This window comes from Pan troglodytes, chromosome 13 (genome assembly GCF_028858775.2).
Source record: "Pan troglodytes isolate AG18354 chromosome 13, NHGRI_mPanTro3-v2.0_pri, whole genome shotgun sequence".
Taxonomy (NCBI): Eukaryota; Metazoa; Chordata; class Mammalia; order Primates; family Hominidae; genus Pan; species Pan troglodytes.
The window spans coordinates 79354111-79366143 of NC_072411.2; the positions used below are offsets into that span (position 1 = coordinate 79354111).

The 12033-nt window shown below is 39.9% G+C and overlaps 1 protein-coding gene across 3 annotated transcripts in view; it reads right to left on the minus strand.

Annotated features, from left to right (window-relative positions):
* Window positions 1-12033, minus strand: part of NFE2L2 (NFE2 like bZIP transcription factor 2) — a 161932-nt gene that overhangs the window by 82493 nt on the left and 67406 nt on the right. For 2 of the 3 annotated variants that reach the window (XM_063790592.1, XM_054679126.2), the window contains exon 4: window positions 10524-10662. The exons of the other annotated variant lie outside the window; for it this stretch is intronic. The gene's annotated coding sequence lies outside the window, so the exon portion shown is untranslated. The remainder of the gene's footprint in view (window positions 1-10523; window positions 10663-12033) is intronic. 3 annotated transcript variants of the gene reach the window in all.

Genomic DNA, 12033 nt, shown 5'->3' on the forward strand with positions numbered 1-12033 from the left:
AATGTATAAATTGTGTTATATTCACACAATGGAATACTACACAGCAATGAAAATGAAGATACTATTACTACTCTCAACATGAATGAATCTCACAAATAGTTGAGTAGGAAAAGCCAGTAATAAAATAATACACACTGTATCATTCCATTTTGTCTAATGTTTAAAAATAGGCCAAATTGGTCTAGGGTATTAGAAGCCAAGATTACAGTCAATTTGAGGGAGGATAATGCCTAGAAAAGATAATGAAGGGAGCTTCTGGTATGGTAGTAGTTTCTGCCTCCCAATCTGGGTGCTAGCAATATGTAGGTGTGTTTACTTTATGAAAATTCATCAAGCTCTCTGATTATAATTTGTGCATTTTTCTGTCTGTATGCTATACTTCAATAAAGATGGATTTACACTGAGTTAGGAACAAAGCTCAATAACTATAATTCTAGGCTGAGCTGCTAATAGGATTTGTTAAACAATTTAAACTGTGCCAGTCAGATATAATGAGGCAAAATTAGAAAGGTAAAAGGGAGAGGCTATTTCCCCTGCCTATTAGTTTTCCTTCCTCCCTTTTCTTTCTCTTCTTTCTCCTTCCTTCTTTCTCTTTCTCCTTCCTTCCTTCCTTTTCTTTCTCTTCTCCTTCCTTCCTCTTCTTTCCCTTCCTTCCTTTCTCTCTCTCTCTTTTTACCTTCCTCCTTCCCTCCCTCCTTCTCTCTCTCTATTTATTTATTTTTTGAGAAAGATTCTTGTTCTGTCCAGGCTGGAGTACAGTGGCACAATCACAACTCACTGCAGCCTAGACCTCCTGGGCTCAAGGATCCTCCCACCTCAGTGTCCCAAATGTTTGGGACTTCAGGCATGCACCAACATGCCTGGCTGCCTATTAGTTTTCACTGGTAGTTGTTGATGTACGTGCAACATTAAATGTGGTTTTTAGTGACCAGACTTTCTGTGCCTCTGCATTGCCACTAACTTCATCTGTGAGAAATGACTGTGATGTCAGCAGTGGACTCTATAGCTTCCTGACCTCTACATTGTAGCTGTGTGGACTGAACTGCGAGCCCAACAGCATCCCTCTTAATGCTCCTACCATTAGAAGGGCTGGAAGAAGGCTTCTCCCTCAGCCTTCTTCCAGCTCTTCTAATGGTAAGAGCATATAATTTTTAAGCATATAATTCTTAGCATTCAGTACCTACAGAAGTGTCTGCACTGAACCCCAACTGATATATCAGTTAATAACACAACTGATAGGTTATCTAGTAGGTTTATGGTTGGTTGTAAGAATCTTTGGGAAAGAAAATTACCATTGGCAATCCTATCACCTAGGATCATCATTATCATGGGAAAGTTCTGCTTTAGAGGTAACCTAAATCTATTTTGAGGTCCTGAAAATGCATTTACTTCACAGGATATGCTGGTTTCTGCTGCCATTCAAAAATTATTCTTAAGGCATTCTTTGTTCTCTCTTCACTAGCTAAATAATGCCATGCTTTTAACTTTTCTTTATGTGTTCAGCAGCTTTTCCCAGTTGTGGATATTTGAAAAAAGTATTCATATAAATACTGCCTATTCTGGTAGGATTAGCTGTCCCTTTCTTTTGGTTATATTCCCAAGTTCATTCTTGCTTATCTAACCAAAGCCCTGCATTGCTGACTCAAGTTTAGTTTATGGTCCAAGCCCAGTATCATGTTACTATTAGCCAAGATTTCCCATGGGTTGAGGCAGACTTGTAGAAGATTGAAAAGTAAAACTTATTGGCCATAAGTAAGACTTTTTATCTGGCCTTCCAGTACAGAACATTCTCTAATATAGCAGCTTATAAACAATGAGAATCAGAAGCCTAAAAAAATTAGTTAATAGCCAAACAGTGACTGAATCATGGAATTGTAGTTAGAATGGACCTTAGAAGCAGTCTATATAAGCCAGGTATAGTGGCTCATGCCTGTAATCTCAGCACTTTGGGAGGCCAAGGCAGGAGGATCTCTTGAGCCCTGGAGTTTGAGACCAGCCTGGCCAAAATGGTGAGACCCCATCTCTACTAATTTTTTTAAAAAGTCTATATACACACCAGAACACAGAGCTCAGATATGTATGCAGGATTCCAGTCCGTGCTGAATACTCTTCCAGTATGAGTACTCTTCCTACTCCTCAAGGTGTGTGGCCCTCAAAGCAGCAGCATCAGCACTTACCTGGGAGCTTGTTAGAAAGCCAGAATCTCAGGCTCCAACACCTACTGAAGCAGAATTTGCATGATAACACCCCCACCCCTTCTTGATTTGTATGCATGTTGAAATTTGTGGAGTTAGAGACAAAAGCACCACAGGTGCATGTCTTACTATTTAAAGTCTTGCCTAATTATATAACATAGACACCTGATCCCTTCTGGACAAGGCCTGTATTATTACAGGTCCTGGTCTAATAGAGTATTTGAATAGCTGGGTTAAAGAAAAAGAAACCTCTCTTTAATAATCTTTGGAAAAAGAGGACATTTATTTGAGCTGTGCTAGTTTTTAATGTACCTATTCAGATTTTAATCCATTAGAAAAATTAATAGCCTATTTGGTAGTAGCATGTCCTGCAAAAATAAGCTCAATAAATTGAAAGTATTTAAATGGATATTTAAACTCTGCAGCCATCGGTGATTTAGTTTTCAATTACATAAAGGTAATTACACTAGAATCCACCTCATTCACCCTGCCGTGAGAAAATGCTGGAGTGTTGTAATAAGCCAATGCTTTCAGGCAGTGGCTGGTCTCCACTCCTTTTTGGCTGGGACCTGAATTCATTTGCTTTAAGCAGTTTAGGGTGTATGCTAGGAATATAAATTATAGAAACACCCTTTGTGACCCTTTTTACAAATGAAGTTGCATCACTATGAAGGGTGTATGTGAGGCTACAGGCCCAGCCTCTCAGATTGGGAATAGCTGACACTGCATGCAGATTTGGCCTGCTAGGTAAAGGCGGGACGGTGGTTTAGGACAGTGCCCCAGCTGGGCTCTTCCTAGACCAGTGGTTCTTAAAGTGTGCCTGCAGAGGAGGCTTCGGGGGTGCTGGTAATGTTCTGTTTCTTGATCTGGGTGCTGGTTACATGGGTGTGTTCAGTTTAGGAAAAGCCACTGAGCTGTTCACTTACAATAAATACACCTTTCTATATGTATATTTCAATAAAAAGTGAAAAGTGCAGAAGGTTAGAGTGCATTAGAGCAGATTTCTGTCCTCCTGTCAATCACAGGTAGGTGGTCTGTGTCTCCTACTTTGAGAAACACTGCCCAGAGCAATCTAAAAGGCTACGATCAGGGAAAATTGATGAACACACTTCATTAACCCAGCATGTTCATTGAGATGGACAGGTAAAACCAAACAAATAATGCCTAATGCAGGGTATACTTGTTCTAGGTGTTACATAAATACATTCTTCTGGTTTTCCTAAAATCTTTGAGAGGACAATATTAACTACATTTACAGATGAGGCAAATGGCACACATAGAAGAGGCTGAGCTGAGAGTCCGTGACAGGTCTGTAGGACCAAAGTCTATTTTATTTTCCCCAGTGCCACTACTGGGCAGCTTGAAGGAGCAAGTAAGTCACAAGGACAGACTGAGGGATTGAGAATGGACAGAGAAGAAACCTAGGCCTTTTTGCCAACATAGTAGATAGTCTTGAAGAACAGACTGCAAATAGGCAACTCTGGTCTTTTCAGAATCTCTGGCAAGCAGATGGCAGTTTCTCAGAGGCAATACCCCATGGCCAAACCCATAAGACCTCCAAGCATCTGCAGAGTCCTGAAATCCAAGCACAATCATGGGCAACACAACAACATTTCAGTTCAACTACGGACCTCTTATATGATGGTGGTTTCATGAGATTCGAATACTGTATTTTTACTGCACCTTTTCTATGTTAAGATATATTTAAATACACACATACTTACCATTGTATTACAATTACTTACAGTGTTCAGTACAGCAACATACTGTACAGGTTTGTAGCCTGGGAGCAATAGGCTATACCACATAGCCTAGGTGTGTAGTAGGCTATACCATCTAGGTTTGTGTAATCACACTCTATGATGGTTCTACAATGAAGAAATTACCTAATGACACATTTTTCAGAACAAATCCCTGTCATTAAGCAATGCATGACTGCATTCTGGACTATGACCCAAATATGACTGGACATCAGAATCACCTTGGGAAGGTTTCAAACATACAGATTTACAGGCTCCACACCAGAGATCTAAATTTAGTAGGTTTGGAATGAGGCCTGAAAAGTTCTTTACAAACCACCCCAGGTAATTCTGATGACAAGCTTGGCTTGGGAAACACTACCCCAGCCACACTGACTCCATGAAAGAGTCAGACCTGGATTGACCTTGGTAGTAGTTCATCATAAGCCAACTGGAGGGAAGTAAAGGGCCCATTATAAGATGCCCTCAAACTGAATAAATGTAACCAGATGTCAAGACAAAAAACAAAGCAGAATAAAAGAAAACTTGCTATCATAAGATGGAAACTTGTGACTAGTTTAGGCCTGCAAATAAAAGGCCTGCACTTGTGTCCCATGCATTACGTGTAACTTGTTTTCTTCCCTCCAGCCTGTTCACAAGGAAATCATGGCATCTACAGTTTGTTTTACTAAAAAGCATTATAAAATAAATCGTAAACAATATAGCACTTCGATATCTTAGATCTCAATATGAAATCCTTGGTCTAGGGTGTTTTTAGTTTAGAAGTTTGAGAATTTTGAAGACAGCAAAAATGGACTTTGCAAAATTTAAGGAGACAATATTGCAAAGATAACAAGATCCAAGGACACTCTCTTCCTTCTCCCATCAACCTGAACTGGTTTATTCTAGATTTAAACTATGAACTTTAATAACCTAGACTTCAATTTGACCCTAGTGTTCAGTGGTGAAAGTACATAGGTGATTATGTACAGTCAATAACTACCCTATCTCATCTGTCAAGTAGAATAAATAGCTAAAACTGGTAAGTTGATAAAGCGTTTTTATTTTGGAGAGTTAATAACTTACTCTAAAGTAGATTTTAATTACTAGACCTTGCTAACAACTGACATATGAATTAATTACTTTAAATCACTATCAAGTTCAATCTCCATACAAGTTTCAAGGAGAACTGCACAGCACTCAAACATAAAGGAAATATTAATGACATAAATGATGGAACACAGTCAAGTCTATTATTCATTAGTATGAATGAAAACAAAATACAGTGAGCGATAAAGACAGACTAGAACTAATATCATTTGGGTTTACGAAAACCATCTCAAGTCCAAACATGTTCTTGTCCAAAGTCCTTGCCTCATTTCAGGAAACAACCCCATGCCTCACTTGTGAGATTAGAGTCCCATGTTTTCTTTCTTTCCACATGTGGAAGTGGGGTAAAGAGATGTTTTGGCCAAGAAATACATTCTAGACCCAAACACTAGAGATATGATCAATCTCCAGGAATTTTATAAAAAGGTAATGTTGTATTTCTGGACAAAAGGGAAAAAATGAGCACAAAAAGGACACATTAGACCACATATCCAGAGATTAAGGAGACCCTCTGTGTATCCTCAGTTTCTCAGCTTATTTAGATTTGTGTTTCCCGTCTTGGTGAAATATCTTTGAAGGGAAAGCATGCTTTTATCTGCAAATAGAGTTTATTAACTAGCTCTGGGGGTATTAACTAGCTCTGGGGGAACAAACAAATTTGAAAGTAAATTCTACTTTGAACTTTTTGACTTGAATCATTGTAATCTGAGATGTGACCTATAACTTATCCTTTTAGAAAATAAATTATAGATATCACAGAAGAGGTATTTTAGCAACTCATACACCTTCACATTTACAGTCAACTTATTTTTGACAAGGGTGCCAAGATAATCCAGTGAAGAAGAACTAGCCTTCTCAACAAGTGGTTCTGGATAATTGGATATCACATGCAAAAGAATGAAGTTGGATTTTTACCTCACACCCAATATAAAAAATTAACACAAAAAGATCAAAGACCTAAATGTAAGCACTAAAATGATAAAAATCTAGAAAACATAGACATAACTCTTTGTGGCCTTGGATTGTGCAATGGTTTTTTGATATGAGATCAAACGCACAAGCAACAAAAGAAAACATACACACTTGACTTCATCAAAACGTAAAACTTCTATTCCTCAAAGGACACCAGCAAGAAACCTACAGAATGGGAGGAAATAGTTGCAAATCGCCTATCTAATATGAGATGTGTGTCTAGAATAAATAAAAATTACTCTTAAAACTCAGTAATGAAAAGACAAATAGCCCAAATTAAAAATGGGCCAAGGACCTGAATAGACATCTATATAAAGAAGAGATGATAAGCACATGAAAAGATGCTCAAAATCATTAGCCTTTAAGAAGATTCAAATACAAATCACAGTGAGAAACTACTTCACACACACTAGGATGGCAAGAATCAAAAACACAGATAATAAGTGTTGGTGAGGGTGTGGAAAAATTAGAAACTTCATACATTACTTTTGGGAATGTAAAATGGCACAGTCATTTTGGAAAGCAGTCTGGCAGTTTCTCAAAAGTCTAAGCATAAAGTTATCATATGATTCAGTAATTCCTTTCTTAGATATATAACCTAAGAGAAATGAAGACATACGTCCATGTAAAAACTTGCATATAAGTATTCATAGCAGCATTATTCATAATATCTAAAAAGTAGAAATGGCTCATATATCCATCAAGCGATGAATGGATAAATAAAATGTGTTATATTCATACAATGGAATATTATTCAGCAATAAAAATGAAATATTGAGAAGGATGCAACATGAATGAACCTTGAAAACATTATGCAAAGTGAAAGAAGACAGTTACAAAGGACATGATTCCATTTATATGTAATATCCAGTATAGGTAAACCTATAGAGATAGAAAATAGGTTAGTGGTTGCCTAGGGCTGAGGTGGAGGTGTTGAGGGAAAATTGGGAATGGCTGTTAATAGGTACAGTGTTTCTTCTGGGGGTGATTCAAATGTTCTAAAATTGAGTGTAGAGATGATTGCACACATTTTGTGGATACACTAAAAACTACAGAGTTTTACACTTTATTTTAGCTGAAAAAAATTTTTTGAGACAGTCTCACTCTGTCACCCAGGCTGGAGTGCAGTGGCACAATCTTGGCTCACTGCAACCTCTGCCTTCAAAACTCAAGCAATACTCCCACCTCAACCTCCCAAATAGCTGGGATTACAGGTGCATGCCACCACACCTGGCTAATTTTTGTATTTTTTGTAGAGATGGGGTTTTGCCATGTTGCCCAGTCTGGTCTCAAACTCCTGGGCTCAAGAGATTCACCCCACCTCAACCTCCCAAAGTGCTGGGATTACAGGTGTGAGCCACCACACCCAGCCGAATTTTATGCCTTAAATGAGTAAATTATATGATACATGGATTATATTTTAATACACTTCTTATTTTAAAAAAGTAGAAGAGACATTTACTACATCCACGTAGAAGCATGTAAGATCCAGCACATGATTCTCTCTGCTTTCTCTTTCTCTGACAAGGAAATCATAGAAGAACATGTTGATAAGATGTCAAAAAAATCAAAGCAGCTGAAATATGGAGCCAACACATGGAAGAAAACTGTCCGCAGATTCATCCATACCCATAGCTGACTTTGTGTAAAAGAGAAATAAAATTTTGTGTGTTTAAAAAACAAGAAACACCACATTTAAATGTTAGTGTTGAAAGAGAATTGAGATAGTTCATCTAGTCCAGAGTTTTTCAACCCTTTAGAATGATTGGCATTTTGAGTTGGATAATTCTCCGTTGTGGAGATAATTATCCTGTCCTAGGCATTGCAGGATGTTTAGCAGCATCCCTGGATCCCCAGTTGTGACAACCAAAAACATCTCCAGACATTACTAAATGTGTACCACATGCCTGTTGAGAACCACTGATCTGGCTAACCTTTCCTAAAGAATGTTCCTTAGAACATCAGTTTTGCCCAATGCTGCAAAAGAAAAAGTTTCCACAGTTTAGTAAGTTTGGAAAACAGGAAATGAAATAAATTCTCCCTCTCCACACTCCTGCCCACATTCTATAAAAGGAGAAGCTCAGGAACAGAAAAGTGAGATGATTGCCTTGTGTCACTCAACCAACAACCTAATCAGAACTCTTGAGTTAGGAAATGGAGGCTTCTCAAGCCTAGATGAATGCTCTTTCCTGACTCTTTGGAAACTGAACCTCCCACCTCTCAAATTGATATCAACCAAATAAGACTTCAAGATTTGTTGGCAGATTGTAAACTACTACTAGAAGGGTACTAGCATAGACTCTCCCAAGAGGTTATCCCCCATTTCGAGATTCAGATGTAGCAGAGGGCTTGCCAAGGTGCAAATGGATGAGGACTGTGGGTCAAGGCAGATGATCTAACAGCTGCCTCCCCTTCCTTCACTGTGGTTTATGACCAAACATTTTCAGTGTCACCTGATTGAGATCTAGGCTGGGTGTAGTGGCTCACACCTATAATTCCAATACTTTGGGAGGCTGAGTTGGGAGGATCACTTGAGGCCAGAAGTTCAAGACCAGCCTGGGCAACATAATGAGACCCACGTCTCCAAAAAAATTTTAAAAAAAAAGAATAAAAGATCTATTAATGAAGGTATGAAGATACAGTGCAGACCTGTGGGACAAGTCTCAAATCTAGCAGTGGTCAGACTGAATGTATCAGTAACCATCTGGAACTTTGGAACTTATGAAAAAGTGATAAATAACTGTCAAGATCTAAAGGGATGTACTGAAGATATGTTTGATGTTTACTTAGTTGATGGGACTTATACTCAAGGGTCAGCTGCGTACCTTGAATGTCACAATAGAATAAAAACACTCACAATTCTTTTAGAAAATTCAGCTTAAATATAAACATTAATAAAACAGGAAAACTTACTCTCTAAAATGACATGAAGTGATATCAAAAATTGGGGAAAGGGTTTAGGCTACCAAAACTTTTTTAGAAATCCAAAGAGGATTGTTAACGGATTGTTGTTTTTTTACCATGTTGTAATACAATTTGGACCTATTATGTCAAACAGACTTAGAATAATACTTTTGAAGGGCTATTATTTACAACAGGTAAATAGTACATTGCAGGAGCCAGGCCTCTCCCTAACATTTGTGGGGCCAAGGGCATAAGTACAAACGGAGGCCCATATTCCATGTGTCTAATGATATAAAAGTTATAAGTTGGCTGGGCGTGGTGGCTCATGCCTGTAATCCTAGCACTTTGGGAGGCCGAGATGGGTGGATCACGAGGTCAGGAGATCGAGACCATCCTGGCTAACATGGTGAAACCCCGTCTCTACTAAAAAATACGAAAAATTAGCCAGGCATGGTAGCAGGCGCCTGTAGTCCCAGCTACTCGGGAGGCTGAGGCAGAAGAATGGCATGAACCCGGGAGGCGGAGCTTGCAGTGAGCCGAGATTGCGCCACTGAACTACAGCCTGGGCAACAGAGCGAGACTCCGTCTAAAAAAAAAAAAAAAAAAAGAAAGTTATAAGTCAAGTCAAACTGTTAAATAAAATATGTTCCATTTTCCTACCTTGATAACTCTAACTTCCAAAAGACCTGAAGGTCAGGTTTGAATGTGCAATGCTTGGAATCCCTGGAGTTCTGCACCAGGACAAAGAGGCATGGAGAGAGCTGGACCCCAACCTGAAACGTTCCCCTCTCCTCCCATCCTTGACTCTGAATGAGAAGGCCCTCTCATGCATGCGTGTAGATGCTCCAGTTCACACATCCATACCCTGTGCATGCCTCTGCAAATAGGCTATCCTTGGCTACCTCTCAGGCTGACCATACACACTAGTGGCATGGTTTGCCCTTGGGAGGATGGGTCTGGAAAAGAAGTCTAGGCAGGCCCTGGAAGTGGGCTTGGGGCATTTGAGCAAGGAATTCTGAGGTGGTCCAAGTTATCCAGAGTGTGGTCTAGAAGGGAGCAATGTGGTAATGTGGTTCTGAGTGGACACATCCCCTAGGTGCCACAGTCTCCTCACCCTGTAGTAAGGGGTGCAGCCAGGGAGGGTAAAAGCACGGCCTTCTAAAAGCCTAAAGGCAGTACCAGCAAGAGCCGGTATGTGGAATGTGAGTATTAGCATAAGACATGGAATCCTGGCACACACCTCAGGCCTGCTTCAGCAGGAGGAAGGAGGCTGAATCAAACTTGTCCAGACAGGGAAGATGGATCATGCTCACTCACCCTGGAGGGGTCACAGAAGTTTATCAATTCCTGGCAAAATGGAACAGCCCAATCTGGGAGAGCCTGCCCAGATCTAAGTGCCAGTTTAGTTAATGATTTAAAGGGGCATTTACCTTTTTGCCTTATGGAGAAAGTATCTGGAAGATTCTGGTGTTATTTTTATTGGGGCCACTGAACTTTCTGTTTGTGCTCCTCCTTATGAACCCTGCTCCCTCCTCCTCCACTGTTCTCACAGTGCCAAGGGCCCATCAGTCCTCGCTTGCTTGCCTTCCTCTCAGCCAGTTACCTCCATAAGGATTTCAGCAATAATCCTGATAGGTGCCCTCACGCACTTGGTTCTTCATCCATTCATGTCTTCCAAATCTCCATCCCTCAATGAAGTCCACCATGTACTTTCTGTTTCTGCTCCCAAGCAAAAGATATTGCTGAAAATTAAATTAAAAATGTAAAAATCTGACCCAAGCCAATATCAGCTGACTGGTCCCAGCTGAGCCTTTACTACTCCCAGGTAATTCTCTGATTTTTCAAAATTTCCTTCCTTCCACAGTCCTCACTTTTCCTTTTCTAAATCCTCCCTGTTTCCTTCAAGCCCCAGTCCCACTGCATGCAACTTTCTCCTTTTGCTTAATAGAAGAAATCAAGATTCTCCAATGTGGGTATCCTCTTATTGCTTTTTCTCTACGGAGAAATACTTAAAGATGATATCTCTTTTTCTGTTTCATTTCAGAGAAGGAAGAGTAACTTCTCCTTTCCACAATTTGTTTTCCTTTTGGGTCCTGCATCCTATGGACTCCTATTTCCTGTAAACATTGCACCAGGCATGGCCCCTGCTCTTTTATCCCCACCCTCCCCCTTCAATCTGTCAGCCCCATCCTGGCTCATTTCTATCCCTGTTGAGCCTAGATGCCATTGTCCATCACTTTGAACATTGTTTTCATAAAATCATCCATCATTTCGCCCCTTGATCCTTCTGCCCCATCGTCTCAGAAATCCCAAGTCTTGGATCAACCTACCACCCATTTTCTCAGCTCTTACCATTGGCAGCCCAAGTTATTAAAGAAAATCACACAATTATTTCTCTTCTACCTGGGTTTCCAACCTGCCCCTTTACCCCCATCAACACACACATACCCAGACAAACACATGCACACCCCACCTGACTCTTTTGTCAGTAGAGTGGAAAGCAAATTAACAATTGTGGAGATCGTCTGACACTGAGAGGGACCCAGGCTCTACATTACACAATTTAAATACTAGTGCCCATACCAATTTTGGTCTCTAACCTGTTAGATTCTCAGGTGATTATAATCCTTATACTGGTCCTTCTTCACTTAATTCTCTTTTATACGTCCCTTGGTAATAACTCTAATCCTATGGAACTCTTAACCCCTACCCTTTTTACTCTTCTCTTCTTTTCTTTATTTCTCCTTTTGCATTCACCAAACCTTGACACATGCCCTATATTCCTCTTTCTCTTCTACTCCAATCCAATCAGTTCTCACATCCTATTGATCTTCCCGCCCAAACATCTCCTAAACCCACCCCCTCCTCTTCATTTTGTCATTTTCTTTTCCCTTTTTAAAAATTTCTATTTTGTAGAGACAGGGTCTCACTATGTTGCCCAAGCTGGTCTTTAACTCCTGGTTTCAAGCAATCCTCCAACCTGGGGCTCCAAAGTCCTGGGATTCAGGCCATTTTGTCATTTTCTTAACTCAGGCCTTCATCATCTCTGCCTGGCCTCATTAAATTGTCTATTAAATGGAACTCCCTGATACTAGCCTCACTTCTCTCCGATT